Raw genomic sequence first — 24,455 nt, forward strand, 5'->3', positions numbered from 1 at the left:
TCTCCTTGAAATCTTCGATACAAGAGCTAGTGGACCACCAATACTGATTTTCGACTCTTCAGCTATTTCATTCACTTCGGTTTCATGAGTTTTCAACAAATTGTAAAGATCATTCAAGGTGAAATAATCAAAACTTTGTTGAGTCTTCACCATCAGACTAACATTCCTCCATTCTTTGTGAAGCCCCATTATGAATGTGAGATTAAACTCCATAGTTGACGTGGTGATTCCATATCGATTGCACTTATAGATGAGCTCATTCAGACGATCATAATACAATTCGATAGATTCACCTTCTTTCTGTTTAAACTCTCTTAATTCCACCAGACAATGTTTCACTTAATTTATTTTGGTCTTCTCACTACCTTGATACTTTTCTTTCAAAGTATCCCAAATTTCTTTGGCAGTTTTACAGCTTCGTACATAATTGTACACAACTGGAGGAAGAGCGTCTCTTAATTCACGCATACACTTCTTCTCGTTCTTCAAAAATCTCTCAGATTATTCATTGACATTTTGATTTGTTGAAGAAGTTCCAATGCTCTGAACAGCAGCAGGAGGACGAACATCACCAATAATACAGTTCCAGAGTTCTTCATCGATACCGTTCAAGTAGTCTTCCATACGATCAGCCCATTGATCGTAGAATTTGGGAATCAGCATAGGAATTTTGGTTGAAGAACCAAGCAGATGAGAATAGGACGTCATTGTGTTCATGTTGAAATTCACCATTGATGTACGACAGAATTGGTGGGGTTCGCGTGCTTTATGATCCTTCATCTCTTCAATATGTTGAACATTTTCACAAAAAGTTATCCTATCTTATGTTCTCCAATTTTCAATTCAGTTTCAACGTCGAAGCTTCATTTCACATTCAAACTGCAAAGGAATACTAATGTTTAGTGTAGTTGCATCATGCATATTTATTCCTTAACATTGTATTTGTATATTGTATTATTGTCTGGCCCACATTCTCTTTAGTATATATTCTAAAAATTTTATCCCTCCTGATTTGAATTTGATGGTTGAAGTGCGAAACTCCACACATAAAAGGGCGTGTTTGGCAAAACTAATTGGTAGTTGGTGACTAGTAGTTGATAGTATGTAGCTGGTAGCTAGAAGTTGATATTAGGTAGTTGGTAGCTGGAAGCTGTAACTTTTATTTGTTATATAAGTGTTTGACAAAAATAGTTAGAAGCTTTTGAAATGTGTAAAATTATATAAAAGGACAATTGTTTAAAAAAGAAAAATATATAAACATATTTTTAAAGGCAATTGTGGAAATTGATTCTAAAAGCTTAATAGCTTTTTCTTAAACGTTACATTTCAGATTTGTAGCGTTTTGTTTAAACTAAAAGTTAAAAGCTCGTACTGCCAAATGAAGCTTTGTGTTTAAATCGAACGTTTTGTCAAAAGCTAGAAGCTCTGAAACGCTTCTTGCTAAACACACCCTAATATTCATACTCTGAAATATCCAAAATATTATTATTGTTCCACGATTGACCTTGCACATGGACCCTGATATAAGTTAATGTAGGTTGCTTGGATGGTATGGTTTGTCTTTTTTTTTATTCTATATTGAATAAATGAAAATAAGCTCGTTATTCATTCTTAATTACATTAGTTGGGCCTCAACAATCAGGATCTCTACTTTTGACATTGATTAAAGTCGATATTAAAGTCGTTTTACATTAATAATCGAATTATTTTATTCTTGTTTTGAAAAAAATTGACAGCTCACATGGCCCTAGTTTATCAATGTTAATGAAATTCCTTTATATTGATCAATTTTTTTTTCAAACGGCTAAATGATTTATTAAAGACAAGTTAGCAAAGAGCTAACGAAAAATACAGAATTACAATCGAATAGACAATCCTGGATTAAATTGCCACAAATTTCTACTAATACTAAATCGTCTATTCTTATTAACGAACCAATTGTAGGTATAATCGATTAACTATCAACCAAAATATTCCTTCGAAGAATTTGATTGTTGAAAAGAATGTCGTTTCGGAATTTCCACAAAAGCCACCACGTAGTCATGACAATTGATTCCAGTGCCAACTGTTTGAATTTAGACAAATGAATTGAGTTCATCCGATTAATGACATCTTCAATACCATTAAACATCGGGAACTAAGTATCGCACCATCTTCCCAAAAAAGACCAAACATCCCTCGCAACTTGACATGTAAGAAAAAGATGTACTACATCTTCCATATCAGTGTTACATATGCCACATACAACCAAAGGTATGCCAACTCCTTTCATTTCAAGATTAATATGAGTCAATAGCTGATTACATCAAAGAAGCCAATAAAAAATATTCACCTTTCGTGGGACATTTTTATTCCAACGAGTAGTTACACCACCATTTGGTAAATTTTGATCATTAATATGCTTCCAAACCTCAGCACCCGAAAACTCAACATTGCCTCCAAGATTCCACACCCACTTATCACCCTTCAAAGTAAATTGCATGCCCTAAACCAAATCCTCGATTTGTTTAATATGAGTTAAGAGTGTTCCGCCATTAACCATTTTACTCCGATTCCAATCACATGTCATATCATTTCATCTATGTTTAATAGTACATTCCTTCACACAAGAAAACAATCTTGAAAATTGATTCATCAAACGAATTTCCCAAGCCACATATCTTTCCAAAACATAGTCATCTCACCATTATCAATGTAATCAGTTAACAAATCTAATCAAAAAGATGGGTTGAACATGTTCCGGTTAAATAAATATATCTTTTAAGACTAGGTTAAATAAGTAAATACAACATGAAATTGGTCATCATCATTAACTACTCAAACAAAAATAAAATATAAAGCACAACAAAATAAGTAACAATAAACGCCTAATTAAACAAGATGCCCTTTGTTTTTTTCATGGTCAACTTTGGTTGAGTGATTTAGCATATGATATTGAGATCGACCGGGCGATACCTTTCCTTTTGATCGATATTTGTAGTTCCCCCAACATTTTTCAGGCTACTAGATCGTAGAGAATACAAGATGGCAATCACCGATTCCCTTGTCTAGTAATCGGAAACGGAAACGTCTTTTCGAGGTTCTCTCCTCGTATTAAAACGGCGAATCCATTATTATATTGCAAAAGGATTTGAAAGAAAAAAAACATCAATAAGGGAAACATGACGACTGACATGAGATTACAAAAAGAATAGATTGTGATGTATTTGTATACCTAGGACTGAGATTAACGTCAAATGAGAGGAAAATCACAGCTTTTGTCTCACCCAAAAATAGCTTTTGTCTCACCCAAAAAATAGGACAAAGACTCGCTTTTGACCTCTCGTCTATGCAAATGACATAAATGTCCTCCTAATACGCATCATCAAAAATAGTCCTAGAAATTTTGTTTGGTCCCGTCCAGTTCAATTCTAATTTATTTGTTCATCTAAACCTATCCATCTATTCCATTGGCATCTTTGTAGGGCTTTTCTCACGATGATGAAGAGGATATTCATATCATTTGCATAGATGAGCAATCAAGGGCGACGACATTTTTCACCTTTTTGGATGGGACAAAAAATTGTTATTTTGTCTTATTAACATCAGTCTCAAACCAACACACATCAAACATAGTACAACTTGTTATATTTTGTCTTGTTTGTGGGCCACTTCATCATGTGAGCAAAGAAACTACTTTCATTTGCTTATTTCAAATTGTTAACAATAACTACAAATTATTAATGTATATTTATCCAACATTTTATTTTATGTCAAAAAAAATGTCATCACTAAAACAACAATACAAGACCAAGCACGGAAACAGCCCTATAAATAATCAACAACACACTGTTATAAAAACACAAAATTCAATACAATAATCATAACAAACAAATATATTCATCACAATAAGCAAGAATGTGCAACTAAGAAACCAAAACTTATTTCATCATTCAATAAAGCACTAAACTAAAACTTGCCATCAATAATCAATAAAATCTTTTTCAATCAAAGTCCAGCTTCTTTAGGAGTCTTTGCAACAATGGAAAGTGCATGCAAACCAGATTCAAGCTCATCCGCAAGTGCATCATAAACCATACGGTGGCGCTTCACAAGATTCTGTCCATCAAATTTACCGGAAACAACTTTCACATTAAAATGTGTTTCATTTGCATTGTCCTTAACAGCAGCATGGCCCGCATGCTGATATGAAACATCTTCAACTTCCAAAATCTTGGCCTCAAGCACCGATTGAAGCTTTGATTTGATCCTACTTGCCCTTGATAGCAATATGTTTGTTCCTCTTGAACCCATATGGTCCTATTATGATTACTTGATTCTTTTAAATAGTCAGTTTGATGCTAATTGCAACAAAACTGATACTCATATTGAAGAATGATATCAAAGGATAGAGCAAAACCATGAATATATCTTTATATGAAAGAATATCACATAAACCATGTCAATCAAAACTATGTACATATCTTTATAACCAAACACCCTAAGATGCATAAAGTTTTGAGACAAGTCTATCAATTTACACAATTCTACACAGAAATTTAGAACTGTGATAAACTTGTTTCTGTTTGTAAGAGTTATGTGTTTATGTGCCCAAAACAAATCATATTAAGGAGAAAAATCATTCCGAGACATTAAAACCCTAATAGCAATTTACGAATTCGTGCAAGGAGCTTCTAACAATCAACTTGTGAAATCAATTCCAGAATTAAAATTGATTTAAACTTCAAATTATTGTCATACAGAATCAAAACAAGGATTTATACAATTAGCAAACAAAATTCAGCCGATGAAACACAATCACATTCGGATAAAGATCATGTCAATCAAGAATTGAGACTATCAAGTAGGATAAAACTTAAAGATTTAAAAAGGAAAGTTAATTGTATATTTGTATGTACCTTTCGTGCGATTGCGTTGTCTTTCCTGCGTTTCCGAGACTCCTGCTTTGGGGGCGTTAATTACCCTGAAACCTCTGCGATGAATACTGGGACTGGGTGGGGGGTTTTGGTGAAAAGAGTTCGTCACGTGCGACTTTTTGCAAAACCCAAAGTGATAAAATGTCTGATAATGTCTGTCTCAAAAAAAAAAAAATGGAGTCGTGTTGCTTGACAGCCAAATGGGCTTTACGCCTATTATCCATGTTTTAAAAATCGGGTCAAATCTACCGGTTGCATCGGTTGGATCGTAACCTAATGAAAAACCGGGGCTAGAAGTTTTAAGTTTTTTAGTAAAATAAAAAAACTTATTTAATTCAAATTAAAATAAATTGAAGTGAAATAAATTAATTAATAAAAATAAATGGTTTTAATTGCTAACCATAATAAACCTTATTGTTAAACCGTAAATAAGTTGGGAAAACTTGTGACAAAGTTTTGGCGTAAAAATATAACTTTTAAGGTTTATGGACCAAAAGTGATAAGTTGAGAAAACTTTGTGTTTAACCCGAGAATTTGACCAAATAAGTATCTCGAATTAGGTTTGCATGAATTATCATGGAGAATGACCAATTGTAGAGTAAAGATAACTTTTATTAAGTTTTTAGCTAAGTTAAGAACCAAATATGAAATGAATTTTGAGGGGAGTGTGCCGCCCCATAACAAATGCGTTGTGCTTTTGCTTCGCTGAACAGATTATAAGTTGTGTTTTTTTTCGAGCTTTTCTCATTCTTTAACCCTTTCTCCCCCATTCGGTTTCCAACGATTTTCTCTCTCTCTCAAACTCGATTTTCCTTCAAATTTTATTGGTGTTTGAATCTTGAAGATTGTTGGTTGAATCCCCATCATTTCCTCTTGATAATTTAGCTTGGAGGTATCTTCTTCACCCTTTCTTCCGCAAATTCGACCCAGGGTTTATGTGTTTGTACAAATTCGAATTTCATACTTCATTTTTTATGTTCTTATGAGATTATTGATGTAATTTCGTTCCTTGATCCATCTCCAAGCTCCAATTAGTTAATAATTGTGAGATTTGTGAGATTAGAGTTGTTTTGATGGGTTTCCTTGACCTCCAATGGTGAAATTCGAATTTGGTGTTTATTGTCTAGTTATGAGCTTGATTTATGCTTAGTGATTGTATTTAAGTTCAAATTCATGATCCATTTGTCAAATTATAACTTGTGGTGAGATTATTTGGTATTTGATTCAAATCTAACTTCTATGTTGATGATTTATGTATTTTCAATTCTAGAGTTCATAGATTCGAAATGTATGGTTCCAAGCAATGATATGAGCTTGAACTTGATATTAGATTACTTATGTTCTTTCAAATCCAAGACCCATTTGTTGATTCACGACTAATGGTGAGATTTTTAGGATTTGATTCAAGTTTAGCTTTTATGTTATGAATTGGGTATTTACAAACCCTAAGTGTTCTAGATCAAGACTTGTGGTTTTCAAACAATGAGTTATGCTTAGGTTGTGTATTTCCATTCTAATTTATGATCCATTGCCAATCTTAGTCTCATGGTGAGATTATGAAATATTGAATAAAACTTTACTTTAATTGGGAAATTCAACTTTATTGATTATGGAACTATGTACCAAGATTGTTTTCCTGCATTGAATGTATCCTCTTGTCTAGTTTTGGTATTCAAGAATTCTTTGAGGAATCATGAAGTAAATTGATCATCTAGTGTCATAAATAGTGTTTTAATAGTTTTTGTTAGGTGCATTTTGTGCACCTATTTTGCACGTCTATTTATGTCTTCCCATTGCATTTTACTTCCTAATTCTTGCATTTAGTTAACTATTTGGGCACTTGCATGTTTTATTCAGGATGTAGGGTACTTCACTATTTTTTATTTAATTTGTAGGCATTATGGAGCACAGATAATTGGAGCTACGGAGGCGAGCATGGAGCTTGGATGATGAAGCTTGGAGCATTAAAGCAGGAAAAGAAGATGGATCGGTCGTGTCACGGAAGAAAGCTTGAAGACATAACCCGAGTCGTTGTGTTTCATCATAGCAAAGGACCACATTTGAAAAATGGCCTGTGTCACACCGACACGGATTGTGTTTGTCCTTTTCATCATATATTTGGAGCAACATGACTTGCGGCGAAGCTAGACCGAAGATGGAGCCAAGTCTAAATACTGGTTGGAGTTTTAGCAAAAAACACGACCTTTATTCAAAACACATGGTCATGCCAAAAACATATGCTCTTGAGTCAAGCATGTGATCAATTACTTGTGGTGCTAAAAAGGAGTAAATCCATCATTTTACACAGACGAACGATTTTGAGAGCATAAGTGGGCAAGTGTGGGAGATTTTGAAGATTTCTAATCATTGCAAACACTTTTGATTTCCATATATAAGCATTAAACTTTTCCAATTTCATATTTTGTTTGATTTGTTCTTAGCCATGTGTAGCTAAGAAACCCTAATTTATCGTTCATATTCAGAACATGTTGATTGTTTGATTTGATGCATATGGCTTGATGTTTGATTTATGATTCTATTCTAGTGATTATGTTCTTTTTTAACAAATAATCCTTGAATTTGATTTATGTTTGATTAGTCACTTATATGAATTGAATTATTGTGTAGTTAATTAATTTTTAGAGCACCTAATTGTAACGTCCCAAAAATCATGTCCAAAAATTTCATTTTAAAACTATAATAAAAACCATAGTTGTGAAACCATTCATTCAAAACATATTTAATCAGAGTATCATGTCTAAACATATCATATCAGAGTAAATTATCCAAGGCTAAAACATCATGGTGTGTGCGATGCAGTCATCCCGAGCTCTTCCCTCCGCTACTGGACGTACCTGAAACCAAACTGAAAACTGTAAGCATGAAGCTTAGTGAGTTCCCCATACTACCACATACTACACATATAACCACATACTGTTGGGTCAAAATTATGGTTTATACTTTGCTTTTCTAGGAAAAATGTATTTTTATGTCTAGGACCGTAAACAACTCAGTGTTTACGGTCAGTGTTTACGGTCAGTGTTTACGGCCGTCAGCAGGTTTACGGCCGTAAACCCATTCATGGCCCATGTTTCTCATGTATATATAGGGTGAGGGGTGTGAAGAAAAAAGCTAGATAAAATAGAGGAGCTTAAATGTGTGCATTTGAAGGTGTTCTACAGAGAGAGAAAAGAGAGTGTGTGTTAGTGTGTGTGAATCTTGTATCCGGATTTTCATTCATATCAATACATACAAGATTCATCATCTTCTTCTTCTCCTTCTCTTCTATTTGATCTGACATCATCCGTTTGATTGGGATTCCGCACCATCAAACGGATCTGATTGATACACAAGTAGATTAGAGACTTACAATTGGTATCAGAGCCTGGTTTGTATCAGTCAATTTTGTCAGATTTGGAGCTTATTTGATCTTATTTTTGAAAGATTTCTGCGTTTTTGGATAGATCTCTGAAAATTAAGGGGGGTTTGTTCTTCGCGTTTTTGATAAAATCGAGTTTTTGATCGAGTTTTGGAGCAAAAAGTGGAGCTTATTTGATCTTATTTTTGAAAGATTTCTGTGTTTTTTGATAGATCTCTGAAAATTAAGGGGGTTTGTTCTTCGCGTTTTTGATAAAAACGAGTTTTTGATCGAGTTTTGGAGCAAAAAGGGGCAAAAATCGCTGTTTTTGGTCGTAACCAGCGAGGCGGCGGCGGCGTTTACGGCTAGGGTTCCGCCGGAGTTTACGGCCGGCGGTTTACGGCGGCGTTTGCAGCTCGTAGTCTGCGGTCCTCACCTCGTTCACGGCTCAGCATCGGTTCCAACTTCGGACAGGCTTCACACTCAGCATCCTCGCATCAGTAAAAAGGAAGCGAAGTTGGAGGTGCCAGGGATCGAACCCGGGTCTCCTGCCAACACAACCAACTGCGTTACCAGCTCACCTACATTGCGAGATGATATCATACTTCCGTTCTTAATTCTTAATGATTTACTTTCTCGGTTCCTTTTTCGCAATTTTGACAAATTCAACCCAAAATTCAATTTCTTTTCATCTTAAATTCCAATTTCAACCAAAAATTTTAGTGTTTAATTTTTTACTTTTATTTTTGACTTTTTATTTAAAATTTTGACTTTGACTTTTAAAACTTGACCTTTGACTTTAAACTTTGACTTTCTCGTTTAACTTTTAAATTTTCAAATTTAGCTTTTCGGTTTGACTTTTAAGTTTGTCTTTTGAGTTTGACTTTTTAAATTTGACTTTTGAGGTTGACTTTTGAGTTTTTAGTCAAAGGGCATATTTAAAAAAAATGAGTTCTTCAAACGTTCCAGTCAATGAAGTTTCATGTAATCCATCTTGTAAAACTACGATTAAGTTTCTTCGGGAACAAATTGATTTATTAAAAAGAGAAGTTGAGGACCTGAGATATGAAGGATATCAACTCAGGAAAGGACAGAAACCCCTAAAGGCCCAGTTAGAGACAAAAATAAAGGACTTTAAGAGAATTCAGACATAATACAGTGAAAAATGTGAACTTTATGATTATATTAAGAGACAGAATAATGAGTTAATTACTGAGCTTGATACATTAAAGAGACAATTTGAAACTGCAAATTTTGATTTTAGAAAATTTGATGGATCAAGCGAGGTAGTTGCCAACATGATTGACCATTGCCTGCAGTTCAAACGAAACCAACAAAAGGGTTTAGGATACGATAATGTACCTCCTCCTTTTAATCATACATATCATGGTTTATGGCAAGCCATCTGGTTTTGTTTCAGGAGGATTTATTAATGTTGAAAGTTCTAACACTTCTACTTCCCCTGCAGAGCAATCCTTAGATCAGTCAAAGCACGAAGTTGAAGGATCTGTTTCTGATAACAAAACTGAGTCTGAACCTGATGTTTCTGTTTCGAATGAAAACTCTATTGTTTCTGATGTTAAAATTGATGATACATCTTGTGATGCTTCTGCATCGGATCATGTTGAGTTAAATTTTTTTGGCATATTTGATGATTTGTTTGAAAATACTGATGTTCCTGTTTCTAGCACATCTACTTCATGTGCAGGTAAAGTAGTAAAGGATGAGGATAAGGAGAACATAACTAATTCTAGTTCTGCAAATTCTGATGATTCTGTGTCAAAGACTTTTAACTCAAATTTCTTTGATGTGTTTGATTTTTTGTTTGACAATTCTGATGTTCCTGATTCAAGCACATCCATTTCACCTCCACCCTCACCAGTCACACAACTTGTTGTTGGTAAATACAGGCCACCAAAACAAGCAAATCAGAGTGCATGTTGCAAGTGTGCTTGTGGGAACAATAAGAGACAAGGCAAAGATACGCCACCAGAGGCAGGAAGAAACAACTTCACAGTGAAGAAAAAGACATGTTTTCACTGTGGAACGCCTGGACACATTGCCAGAAATTGTCCTAATCGCGCATACGTTCCCTATTATGCACAAGGGTGGCAGAACGCGCCAAGAGGGAGATACTCCAAAAGAAACCCCTCAAGGTCATGTTCAGACAATGGTGACTGGAACGTGCAGAAGGCCAAGAATCAAACCCACAAGGCCAAGAATCTGAATCCCAAGGGCAAGAAGGGATTGCCGGCCAAGAAGCCTAATCCAAGAGATGCTCCCGTGAAGCCAAAATCAAAGTCATCTCAACGGCCGACATCAAGATCAAAAGCAAGTACCGAGCCACCCATCAGATCGAAAAAGAAATGGGTTAAACCCAACTACAAATGGGTTCCAAAGGCTCACTCTCCCAAATCTTCTAACGATTCTAATATTTCTTCATCTTCTGTTTGTGATAAGCAGGACATGTCATGGGAGAGAGTACTATGCAAGGATGACAAATGTCGACCCAGTTTCAAAATGGATTGGGTTCCAAAGGCCAACTGATCCCGCTCTGTGTCGGAGCAGCTATGGAGGCATATCATCATACTTTGGTTTGTTGGTAGTGGCTGTTCCAGGCACATGATAGGGGACATCTCTCAACTGTACAACATTCAGATCTTTGTTTGAGAGTATGTGTCCTTTTGCGGGAAGGGAAGAAAGGAAGGGATCACATAGGGTTAGTGCTTATTGACATGAAGAATTTTCGGATCTGTTCTGAGATTATGCGTGCTGTTCTCATACCTTCTGGATGCAAATTCAATCGGTGAATTACGGTTTGCGTTTTCTTCTCTATACTCCTGAGTTTATCTTACTCTGATTCGTTTTAAAGACAATTTTTCATTTTTTTAATAGTTTTTCGTTAGTAGTTATTATTGGGAAGTGATATGAAGTCTAGTGCTAAAGGGCAATATGCAATTCGTGTAATGCACTAAAGCCGAATTGTCTAGACTCTGTATTCAATGTGCTGGTAGGCACAAAGGATTCAAATGGACTAGACATTGATTGACCATGAAACGACTAGACAATATAGACTTAGATAGTTTCATTTGGACTGACCATACGACGCTCGGGTAGATTGAGCAGTGAGATAAACATGGGAACCTGCGAGATACATTAAAAGTTAATTATCTAGAACTGTGTCTCAACATTTCCTTGATGTATGGAATCATGTCCTTAATTCCGGTATTGATAGGGCAACTGGGGGGTTCTGATAAAGTAGTTCTGTAGGAAATTATTTTCTTGCTTTCTATCTGTCAGTCATATGTTGCTTCCTTTGCGTGATTGGAACATATCCGACCTGAATTGCAACATATGCAACTCTAATTCTACGCACCTCCTTATCTATGAAATTCTTTCTATCTGTTAGCCATATGTTGTCCCCTCTGCGTGATCGGAAGATCCGACCTGGGACACAGCATATGCAACATTCTACCTCTCAATCCCTCTATCTATGTTAGTCATATGTTGTTCCCTCTGTGTGATTGGAAGACATCCGACCTGGGATACAACATATGCACTTCTATATCTATCTAACCTCTTTCTTAATGATTGAATACTCACCTAAAGTAATGAGTTCTTTGGAAGTTCTTGATTACCGGGGTATATCAGGAAGTGGGAAACACGTTCTAGTACATCTAAAATTGAACCATTTAATAGGTTGTCTATAGATTTTGCTGCTTAATTTAAGTGGACAACAATATCCTTGGTCGTCGTCAGCTAAATGTCCATTTAGGAATATATATCACAATGTCTTGTCACTTATAATCTGTCCAAATTGTCAACATACTTTGTGTTTAAGTGGACCACAATACCGGTGATTGACTAGATCTAGACATGCAGGCGTGTGCTGATAAACGATATTGGATTGTTTGATAACTTTGATCCCAAATATTTTTGTTTTTGTTAAATTTGTTCATAGTTTTCCTCTATGCACAAATTTAGGGGGAGAATTAAAAAAAAAATCAAAAATCAAAAATCAAACAAAAATCAGAAAATTAAAAAAAATCAAACAAAAAAAATAAAAAAATTAAAATTCCAAAAATAGTGTTATTTCTGTTTTGATTTTTCTTGTTCAGAAAAATCAAAAATCCAAAAATATTTTGTTTCTGTTTTATTTTTTTTTTCAGAAAATATGAAAAACCCAAAAATATTGTGTGCTAAATTTTCTTTTAGTTTTGTTTTGTCTTGAAAAGTGAATTCAGGTGAAGATGAAACTCATGGAGTTTGTGTCGAAGATTTCTGAGCCAAGGCTTCATCCGTGATCATCGAAGAATTCTCATCCGAAGGAGCAAGAAATGAAGATTATTCTTTCGGCATTCAATATTTCAACCTCAGAAGCTAGGTGAAGCTGAAATTGAAGATTATGTGACGGATTGCATTGAAGCTTCCTCAATCAATCTGCTGCTATCTTGTACCTGCTGAAGTGATCCAGAAGATTTGTTCTCTCTGAAGATTCTCAAGCTGAAAGCGCAATCTTTCAAGAATCAGTACATCAAGCCTCCTCACCCGACGTGCGTTTAAAGCCAAATTCTGAAGAAAAGCCCAACTGCTCATGATGAAGTCATTCATTGAAGATTCATATGTTCATCTTGAAGTCATGAAGATATCGAAGATTAAAGCTGAAGTCGAAGCTCCCAATGAAGATTATCAAGAAAAGCCAGCTACCTTTTAGGTGGAGCTTGTTGGGTCAATTAAGAAAAGAAAGCTATAAACCAAGGGGGAGATTGTTGGGTCAAAATTATGGTTTATACTTTGCTTTTCTAGGAAAATGTATTTTTATGTCTAGGACCGTAAACAGCTCAGTGTTTACGGCCATATATGTGTTTACGGTCAGTGTTTACGGCCGTAAACAGGTTTACGGCCGTAAACCCATTCACGGCCCATGTTTCTCATGTATATATATAGGGTGAGGGGTGTAAAGAAAAAAGCTAGATAGAATAGAGGAGCTTAAGTGTGTGCATTTGAAGGTGTTCTACAGAGAGAGAAAAGAGAGTGTGTGTTAGTGTGTGTGAATCTTGTATCTGGATCTTCATTCATACCAATACATACAAGATTCATCATCTTCTTCTTCTCCTTCTCTTCTATTTGATCTGACATCATCCGTTTGATTGGGATTCCGCACTATCAAACGGATCTGATTGATACACAAGCAGATTAGGGACTTACACATACTGGGCCCCCGCCCGCTACATCGGGACTTGCCCGGCATCAGAATCGCTCTGGCATCGGGTTGCGCCTGGCATCGAGCCCCGCTCGGTATACAGATCTGTCTCTCTTAGGCCCCGCCTGTCTTTGGGCCTCACCCGCCATACACATTCAATCATATAATCATGTTAACACATAAGCAAACATACTCTACTATATTCCTGTCCTAAGGTCTCGCCTAACTTGGGCCTCGCCACTGTCCTACTACTAATGAGTCATGGAACCCCGTCCACACTCCGACTGGTAGTGAGATACGGGCTCCCGCCCACACTCACTCCTCTCTTATCTCGGGCCCTGCCCCTGCTCTGCTACTAAAGAGATACGGAACCCCATCCATACTCAGCTAGTGATGAGATACGGAACCCCATCCATACTCAGCTAGTGATGAGATACGGAACCTCGCCCACACTCACCTCCCTACCAGGCACATACAAGTATCATACCGACAACAAGCATAAACTAACATACAAACATTCCTCGGGTTTGCCCCGGCATCGGACCTTGGTCCGGAAACATACTACCGACACATGCAAGAATCACAAAGACCTCTAGCATACTAACATACCTCGGGCCTCACCCGACATCGGATTGTAATCCGGAACATATATCATAATAATGCCTAGGGCTAACCCCCGGGTATTCCTACCATACACAAACACAATGGGCCGGCATTGTGGCCGTAGACCCATGCACACAGTGAGGAGACTCACCTCGCACTGCTGAAACCCTGCTGATACTCCTCCGACTGCTATTTGGCAATTCCCCGAACTGCTACTCCTTCGGCTATCCGAGCTATCAATACCAAAATATCACTTAGTCCAAAACAATAATGCTCCTTAGGGTAAAATTACCATTTTAGCCCCTAGTCCAACTTGGTCCATATCTAAGGCCCAAACCATGTTCTAAAAATGGCCCAACACTAGGTAGGCTTCCCAAGCCCACTAATGGCCCAATTTGCCAAATTGGGCCCAAACCCTCTAATGGGCCTGACCCTAAGCCCAAACATCTTCTTGGCCCACATTATCTGACTTCTGATGGCCCACTAAGGCCCAAAGAACCAAAATCGGCCCAAACCGAGGCCCAAAACAAGCCAAACCCAAATCTGATGAGTACGCTGGGCGTACTCCTATGTACGCTAAGCGTACTAGCCAAATGGTGTGTACATTGGGCGTATCTGCATGTACGCTCAGCGTACTCCTCCTGTTAACTCACTTTCCCATTAAGTGCTTAATACTCTACTCCAAAAGCTACAAACACATATCCAAGTCCTTTTCAACGTATTAATCCATAAAGTCACTGACTTGGTGACTTTGCATGCCCAATCAAGTCTAAACTCCAAAAATGATATTTTATTCACATAGAAATGCTCTTAACTCATGCATGTACCCAATAAGACATTCAAGATGGCAACTTTCTGCCTTAGGGACTCATATAAAACAGAGAGTAGCAACTCCAGGTCCTAGAAATCGGATTGAACCACAAAGCTTCAACCTTTGGACCAAAATGGTCCAAAAACTCAATCGAAGAGATCTAAGAAGATAATCACCAAGTTTAGATCTTTATACCTTGAAATGTCTAGAAATAAAGCAACAATCCCAGATCTGCAACCTCTCCTTTAAACCACCACCTTTCCTTGTTCCTTTCTTATTTGGAAAATAGATCCACAACACCAATATGCTTCTCTAGTGACCTTCTAAGCTCCAAGAACACTCAAATATGGATTAGGGTTTTGTAGTAGCTCCTTTATGGTGGAAATGGAGGTTGGCCTTCGAGACATAAGGTTCTTTATATTGGTCTCAACCCTAAAATTAGGGTTTGGGAACTTTGAGTGTACGCTGGGTGTACGCCCCTCCGCACCCGCGATCATTTCCCTTTATAGGCTGGGCGTACCCCAGCCTACGTTGGGCGTACTCTTGCGTTGGCTACCTTGCATGCATGGTCCTTTCTTGCCATCTTTCTCCATTAAGGACCAATATTGCCAATAACTTCAAAGTGCTATAACATCCTTCGTTCTAAGTTCGTTTCCGACGAACTTTATACCCACGAAAAGGTGGCGAGAAGCCCTACGCTCCTGACTACATACCCAAGCCTTAAAACCTTTCGAATAAAACCTGAGACCCATAAAAGACCGAATCGGTTATACCTTAGGCCTCCGAACCCGCAATCGAAGTACTTTTCAAAACGAGGTGTTACACTAATCGTTATATAAAGTTAACGATTGGTAACAAACAATATGTTTTCTTATTGTATAACATATATCACATGTTTTCACACTTCCGAGCATATGAGAAGAAATGAACATTGTTAGGAAGCTGATACAAAACTTAGTGCAGATTTTTAATACAATCTAAGAGCGTGTTTAAGTTGAATTAGTAAAGCTAGGTTTAGTTAAAGAGCGTGTTTTGATTAGATAAGTTGGCAAGCAAGATGTATTAGAGTGTGTTATTTTTCCAGTACCAACATAGAATAGTAATCATGAATAGCATCAAAGCATAATCAAATTGAATGGCAACATTGAGAACTGGAACTAGAACCATTTAACTCGCTGCTTACAAATCTAGTTCATTTTCTGCATTTTCTTAAAGTAGATTGTTATTTCTATTATTTAACAATTTTCAAACAAAACCCCCTTTTGTGACCAAAGTACCTTGTGCAAAGAGGTATAGACTTTTGTCCCGTATCTCGGAGGATCGACCCTGCTTGTCTTGTACTGCTTTTTAGTACATTAAAGCGGTGTATTTAGAGCCTATTGTACCCTTATTATTTGTTGGGTTTGACACACTTAACAATTTTAAAAGTTCATAAGAGTATTAAAAGTTGGTATTGAGCATGTTTCAAGTTTAAAGTGTTTATAACACATTTTCCTCATAAAAATGGCTTTAATATGAGTATTGGCATGTGTGGAGTCATACCATTTGGTCTTTTGAAGAAATTCCTTCATTTTTGAATTTAGATTCCCATTAATATTTGAAATGGATATTTATAAAAATGTAGACGTTTAAGGTTATTCCAAGGATATAAACCACTCGGGGATTTCTCTGTTTGCGATTTTTCTTATTTTCTCCCATAGACAATACCGATTTGAAAGAAACTAGAGTCGACACCTTCTTCAAGCTCATCAGGTTTGATTTCTTTGATTTGATGATTTCTCTATTTGCAAGAAGCCAAAAACTGGTTTGATTGCTTTGATTTCAAGCTCTGTTCAACATATCTTCCCGATTTGTATGTCTTCTTCAACCCAAGAACCGATTCGATTTCTCTCACAAGCCGTTTGTTAGAGGTAGTCTTACTTGGTTGGATTCTCTTTTGTCTTGATTGGGTTGAAATGAATATCAGCAGGTTTTATGGTTATGTGTTATTTTTATGTATTTTAATTGATCTACAACTTTTTGTTATGTGTATTTTTATTTTTTGAACTTATGGGCATCAAATTCTTGATATATATATATATATATATATATATATATATATATATATATATATATATATATATATATAGTAAGGTTCAATAGAGAACCATTATTAACCATGGAACGAAGAAACCAATATTTTTTTCAACTTTTAGAACTTATTTTTTATCAAAAAAAAAAAAAAAAAACTAAAAATTCAGAACTTCATAACTTTTTATCATTTTTCCAATGAAATCAAATTCTATAAAAAAATCGTCAAGTTCATAGTGGGAATATGTGCAGACTCACAATATTAATCTGATTTCACACGATGAATCCGAAAAATATATAATTTATTTTTTAGCATTCACAATGTGAAGTTATTAATTTAGATATTTTTAGTTTCTTTTTTAATAAAGAATAAGCTTTAAAACTTAAAACAATATTTGGTTCATTGGAGAACCATTAATAATGGTTCTCTATTCAACTTTTCCATATATATATATATATATATATATATATATATATATATATATATATATATATATAGGGTTAGGTTATTTTGTTTTTACTAACTATTGTGTGCCAGAATGCACAGATCTGGACCACCAGATGGAATAAAATCAAATGTCATGATCTGAAAGTCTATGATATTAAAATAGAGTAACATGCACCATATAATCATATAATTTTCTGCATAAGGGTATTTTGGTCAATTTACCTATATTAAAAAAAGAAATTTCCGGATTTTAAGGGATAATTAATTCCTTTATTTTTAAAAATCTAAATATTTTAAATTAATTCAAATTTAAAAATCCGATTTTATTATGTCAGAATGACAGAATATTTTCGATTTTATTCTTGCAGAATACATTTTCAATGCATTAATATTTGATAATTGACCTGATATATTATTAATATACATCCAACTTTGGTCTATGATTTTATTCTTAATATACATCCGAAATTAAATACAAGTTCATACAGATTAATATCCATATACATTTTAATATAGTTATACATATTCTAACAGAATATCATAAAAAATGAATAAAATTCTTAAAAAATAACATTCTTGAATATACAATTATTGAACAAATACACTTGACCCTCTTCAATGGTCCATGTAATCCACTTGATCTTCACATATATACTTGTTGTTGAACTCGATTCTAAATATTTCTCTTGTATGATCAATATTGAATTCCTTCTCCATGCAATTCTGAAAGAATAAGATACATTAATCGTTAGTATTACCAGTTAAACAAATATACTTGTTGTTAACAAACATTCTCAAATACATTCTAACAGAATGCATTTATATTCTAATAGAATGAAAGTTGTGAATTGCACCAAAACCCATATGTAAAAATTGAAGAAAATGAACAAACTAATGAGTAAGTGCAGAAAAAATAACAAGTTTTAGACATGATAGGTGATACAAAATTCAATGCTTAGGTTGAATTGGAACTTAAGCATTGAAATCCAAGATTTCATTCTAACAGAATTGGAATTCGAGATTCCATTCTGGCAGAATTACCCTCATCATATTAGATACCAACGTGATTTTGCTACTGTTACTAATTGAAGATTATTCCTTTGGTGCTTGATATTCATGAGGATACACCCATAATAAAAAAATTGTGGTAATTATCCAATCATAAGAATCAAAATTACAAAAGGAGAGAGAGGTATAAAGGACTTACAGAATGCATACCACAAGGTTAAATTCTTTAGATTCTCTTTCAGACATTTCAACAAACACTTGTTAGGCATTATCATTAAACAAGCCAAAATTCTGTGAAAGGCTTAGTATGATCGGAAGCAAAATAAAAAAAACATAAATTCTTTAGAGAACATCAAAGTTTAAGTTTTTCAATACTAAGACTTGGAAAAAAATACTTACGTGAATGAAATATCTCCAAAAAACCGAGACTTAGAAATCGAGAATGGTAGGCAAGAACGAAATGCAAATCATCATCTTCAACCCACTAATAACAATATTTTGATAATCAGCGGCAAGAGAAAATGTGGAGGCGGTAATGGTATTGATCGATGGTGATGCAACCTATGATGTGAAGAGAATCGATTGCCGACAAAGAGTTCCAACTCCGACGTCCTCTCTTTTTCAATCGCAGGAGGCTTAGGGATGAGGTCTGACCCTGCTCTCTTCTTTGATCGTCGGAGGGTTAATCAGGGGGAAGAAGGTTTCTGAAGGATGAACGAATGGAAGAAATATGAAGGTTTAATTATTAGGTCAACATATTTATTTTGGTGATTTTAAATCAAATCCCCCATTTATCTCAATTACCATAATTATAGAGTCATGATTTACTAATTTACCCTTATTCATTTTGTAACGCCCCGATTCTCAGGTATTGATTTAATGTGTGAGTTTCTTGATTTCAAGGGCTACTCGACGAGTTGATTGCCCTACTCGTCGAGTAGCAGCGGGTTGGTCCACGTATTTAATGGCCTACTCGCCGGGTCCAAGAAGGGACTCGACGAGTAGGAGCTGGCAGATGAAACCCAAAATCTCGGGGTTTTGCACCCTATTTAAAGGATCATTGGCCTCCCCCAGCCTCCCCTTTTACTGTTTCTTGTCCCTCTCAAACCCTAATCGAGTGTGTGTGTTCCATTTGTGTATTTTAAGCTTGGAATAGGATTTTGTGGAGAAGGGAGCTTGGAGAGCAAGTATTCAGAAGCAAGGAGCTTGTGGGATCTGAAATCTACCTTGTTGGGCATCTTCTGGAAGATATAATCGTTGCCCTGACCTCATTTCATTCTAGACCCCCTCTTTGGACAATTTTAGGGTTTTCATGGTATGATTGGGAGCTTTTCTTGTGTGCAAGCTCAGATCTGAAGTTGTAACTTCAGAACTGAGCTCCCTTGGACTTCTTAGTCCATAAAGTTTTCAGCTTGTGTAAGAATGAGACTCTCCCAAGGTGCAAAGCTCGATTGGAAGCTTAGATTGGTCATTTAGGGCCTTTAGAGCCTTGCATGTGCGTAAAGTTTGCAACTTTACGTGATAAACATGCCTTAGAAGCTTGGATCTGTAATCTGGAACCTTGCCATGGCTTAAAAAGCGTCTGCATGGATGAAGGTCTGCAAGGACTCGGTGAGTTGGAGGAACAACTCGGCGAGCCCATTGAAAATGGCCATGAACTCGATGAGTTGGATGAACAACTCAGCGAGTCCGTTGAAGATTGCATTGAACTCGGCGAGTCGTTCGAAGACTCGGCGAGTCGGCTAGGGTTTCTCCCAATTCTTGGACACGTATGAACTCGGCGAGTTAAAGGGGAACTCGACGAGCCAATCAAGGATTTCACGACTTCTCGAGTTCAGGAAGGACTCGACGAGTCGGTGAACTGCACTCGACGAGTCAAGTCAGCATGGACTGTTGACTTTGACTATGGACTTTGACTTGGACCAAGGATTGACCAGTTGACTTCTGAGGGTATTCTGGTAATTTGGAGATTTATGAAAAAGGGTTTTATGGTAACTATAGGTGGTGGAGTTCGTGTTGGCGATCCGGGAGTTGAGCTTTCTAGTTTCAGACGACAGTTGCAAGGTGAGTTATCCTCACTATACTAAGGGGTCTAAGGCACCAAGGCCGGCCCATTGGATATGTTATCCTAGCAGTGTTAGATGTTGAGTATGAGTTAGTGTTGCATGCTAGTGGTTGTGCCAGTTGGGTAGATCTGTAGGACTACCTGTGATGTTATATGATTATTGCATGCTCGGTAGTTATGTTATATGTTGATATGTTATGTGGGATGGGTTGAGGTTGTACTGCTCCGTGCGGTAGCCAACAAACCCTAGAGTATTCCAGATATGAGCTGAGGGCCCGGTAGGCATTCCAGACTCATACTGAGGACTCGGGAGCATTCCAGATACGAGCTGAGGGCCCGATAGGCATTCCAGACTCGTACTGAGGGCTCGATGGTATTCCAGATACGAGCTGAGGGCCCGGTAGGCATTCCAGACTCGTACTGAGGGCCCAGGGGTAATCCAGCTTGTAAAGCTGTGGACCCATTGCATGCTGTTTCAGTTTGTTATGATATGTTATTACTGATATGGTTATGTGGACTGTATGTGTATCGGTATTTTGGGGGGTAACTCACTAAGCTTTCGGGCTTAAAGTTTCAGTTTATTGTTTCAGGTACATCAGGGGATCGCGGCAAAGGCGAAGGCATGATCGTACAGCTCCTCATATTATGTTTATGTTTGTGGGAATACTCTGATAAATAATATTTTGAAAACAAAGTTGTAATGTTTTGATGAACTTGACATGTTTTAAAAGTTTAAATTGGTTTGAAATTTTGGGTGTTACACATTTATTTAATTATTAAGTTATTGTTAAATTCTCATTGGTGCATACATGCATACAATACTTGTAGGAAACATTTGAACCTAGCTCTCTCTCTCTCTCTCTCTATATATATATATATATATATATATATATATATATATATACGTGTGTGTGTGTGTGTTTTGAAAAATGAAAAATACATGAAGATTTTAGAAATTAGGTTGAAAGGGGACCGATCAACACACCAGGTCAACTTAAAAGTCGGTTTTAAAAATTGCATTTTAAAGAACATTTGTTTAGTTTTTGAGTAGTAGCGGTTTCATAGGTGGATCAGATTTTGGTCATTAAAAGTCAAACTAGATTCAAAGAAATTTTTTCGAACTTATAGGAATCGGACTTGATAAAACCGGTTTGAAAAACCCGATATTTTTATAAACTTTTCGAATAAATTACAAAAAACGTTGCAATACATGTTTAAGTTTGAAAACACAAAACCAAGCATATATAATCGAAAGTAGACATTGTTGTTGTTTTGATACTAGTAGGGTTGTTTATTAATCGTTCATCATTTAGAATTTAGTCGTTGTCAATGGTGTTGTGTAGTTGTTCTTTGTAAGAGAGTTTTTAACAAGTAGGGTTGGCAATCCCAATGTTATTTCTTCCTTACACATTTGTTATTTGGCCTTCATAATTTTGTCTTCAAGTGGTGAAATATTTTCTATCATTTCCACGTCATCCAAGTATTCTTTCAAGCAAATGCATATTTCCACTTATACGAGGGTGAGTTTTATTCTTTTTGGAGATATTAGTGATTATATAGTGGTGGTCCTACTGACCGGTCAGTCGGGGTCGAAGGGTAGCGCCCTAAACCTCTACTTATTTTCGGATCTAGAATGTAGTGGGAAAACATGATCGTATTGAAGGAATGTTGAAGAAACATGTAGATATTGTATGCTCGATGTAGTTCATGTTGTTTGGCAGTCAAGGTTGCTCACATCCAAAGTTACGTTGACAACCATTCTTGGCCAACTCTTATTAGATAGCTCGAGTTGTTTGACAGTTATTTTCCAAAAAATATTTTTAACTGTAGAAAATTGTTATTTCGTCAATCTTCTCTACATACTGGATGTGTGAATTTTAGATTTTATTAATTTTGGAGACTTCTAAGATTTTTAATAAACCATATAGTCTCTAGTAATTTTGCTTTTTTGTTTTGCACCTAAACATAAAGCGTCCTTGAGAATTATCCTATATTGATTTTTTTTTCAACCCTGATACAAGGTAGAAATATCAATTAAAGTTAACTTAAAAATCAATCTTCCAGTCATCCATGATTTCTTTATTATTAAACCATACATTTTTTTATTATTAAACCATATTACCTACCTTAAATTTTAACAATCAAGTTGATATTCTTTGTTGATAAACATGGTTAAACATGTCACACATGACTCTTAAGTTAGTAAGGAGAACTTTGAAGAGAATGATTCTATATGGTAGAAAATATATATTTTTTGTTAATAACATTGAAGGTTATGTATGTGATGGGTACCCATGAAAGGGAATATGAGACACCACGGACCAAAGTCAAACAAAACCAAACTGCATGTATTGTTTAAGTAAAAAATATTTATATGAATGAAATCTGCATTTTGGACCAACTACATGGATAATTTTTGTAATTTACTTTAATTACAAAAATAATTATACTTATACAAATGTGATGGGTACCCATGAAAGGGAATGTGAGACACCACGGACCAAAGTCAAACAAAACCAAACTGCATGTATTGTTCAAGTAAAAAATATTTATATGAATGAAACCTGCATTTTGGACCAACTACATGGACAATTTTTGTAATTTACTTTAATTACAAAAATAATTATACTTATACAAAACACATTAAATTTTACATTCAACCATCATATTTAATAGTTAAAAATATTAATACTTAAACTTAAGACCCAATCATTTCCCTCCCTCTCTTGCTTGCCGTATCTTATCCTCCGACATGTTCCTTACTGACGATGCAACACAATAACCACTCATTTCCTTATAATTACCTTTGCCACCATGACATCTTCTTTTATGTGCACTCAGATAGATAGATCGGAGACAAATAAATGATAGTTGGGTGGGACTAATGGTTTGAGATACATGGATAAGAGAAATGTGTTATGTGAATTAGATTTGGAGGTGGAGTTTCTCATAATTGTTGATGGTTATGACTTTGGTTATTATTTACAGGTTTTATTGTGTCACTTTGGTCTTTGTCCAAATTCAAATGACTATTTTCCCCTTAAATATTAATTTTATAATTTATTTTATTTATTTTATATTAAAATATTATTAATAATTTAAAAAATGCCCACTTTCAACCCGTCCCCACCCTTATACCCACCCACACCCAACCATATTCTACACCCTTCTCCCCTTCCACATGAAGTGCCAATTTAATGTGTAAGGACTTCCTTTTGAGTTCTTAATCATTCTTGGATTATTAATTATTTTTTAATATTCTTGTTACCCAATTGTGCCATTTCTTGATTATTTAGAAGAGCCGGAATCTATCATGACCTTTTTTTATATTAGGTTGGTGGGTGTCATAGCACACTAACCACGCTTTTCAAATGTCACGGTATTTTTTGCCTCACTCCACAAAACTGATGGGTGTCATACCACACCTTACCGCACCCATCATAATACACATTTTATGCATGAAATACAACATTTGAAGGAATGACTATTTCTTATAGTGCGGTAAAGTTGTAACACACTCTATGCATATCACACTTTTATTTTGGGGGTCGGTGCGGTGTTTACTGCATACTTCACTATATCGCGGTATGCGGTAAGAGGCGCATATCATAGTCTTAGAGGAGCCAATGACACAACTCAATGCTATGTTAAGAAAGGGATGCAACTGGAAATGAGAAATGAATAAAATGGAGTGAAAGATATGTTTTTTTAGGTTATAACTTATAAGTACTAAAATGAATACCAAGAGAAATGAATAAAATGGAGTGAAAGATAGGTTTTTTTAGGTTATAACTTATAAGTACTAAAATGAATACCAAGAATATAAACAATAAATTAAAAAATATAATAATATTTGGAAAAAAAACAATTTTGCATTTTCTTTAAAAAAAAATATAACTTCCTTGGAGAAATGAGTAACTTTCAAAAACCCCTGCCACGATCACGTGCTCATCGTCGACTTATCATGTGACTT

The 24,455-nt window shown here is 35.7% G+C and overlaps 1 long non-coding RNA gene across 1 annotated transcript; it reads right to left on the minus strand.

The window, feature by feature from the left end:
- Positions 1–3,810: 3,810 nt before the first annotated feature.
- LOC145123598 (uncharacterized) lies at positions 3,811–5,094 on the minus strand. Its single transcript, XR_013715205.1, has 2 exons — positions 4,899–5,094; positions 3,811–4,311 (listed from the first exon to the last, which is right to left on the minus strand). It is a non-coding gene; the product is annotated as an uncharacterized LOC145123598 (long non-coding RNA).
- Between the last annotated feature and the right edge of the window lie 19,361 nt (positions 5,095–24,455).

This window comes from Lactuca virosa, chromosome 7 (assembly GCF_052849685.1).
Source record: "Lactuca virosa cultivar CGN04683 chromosome 7, Lactuca_virosa_CGN04683_v6, whole genome shotgun sequence".
Classification (NCBI taxonomy): domain Eukaryota; kingdom Viridiplantae; phylum Streptophyta; class Magnoliopsida; order Asterales; family Asteraceae; genus Lactuca; species Lactuca virosa.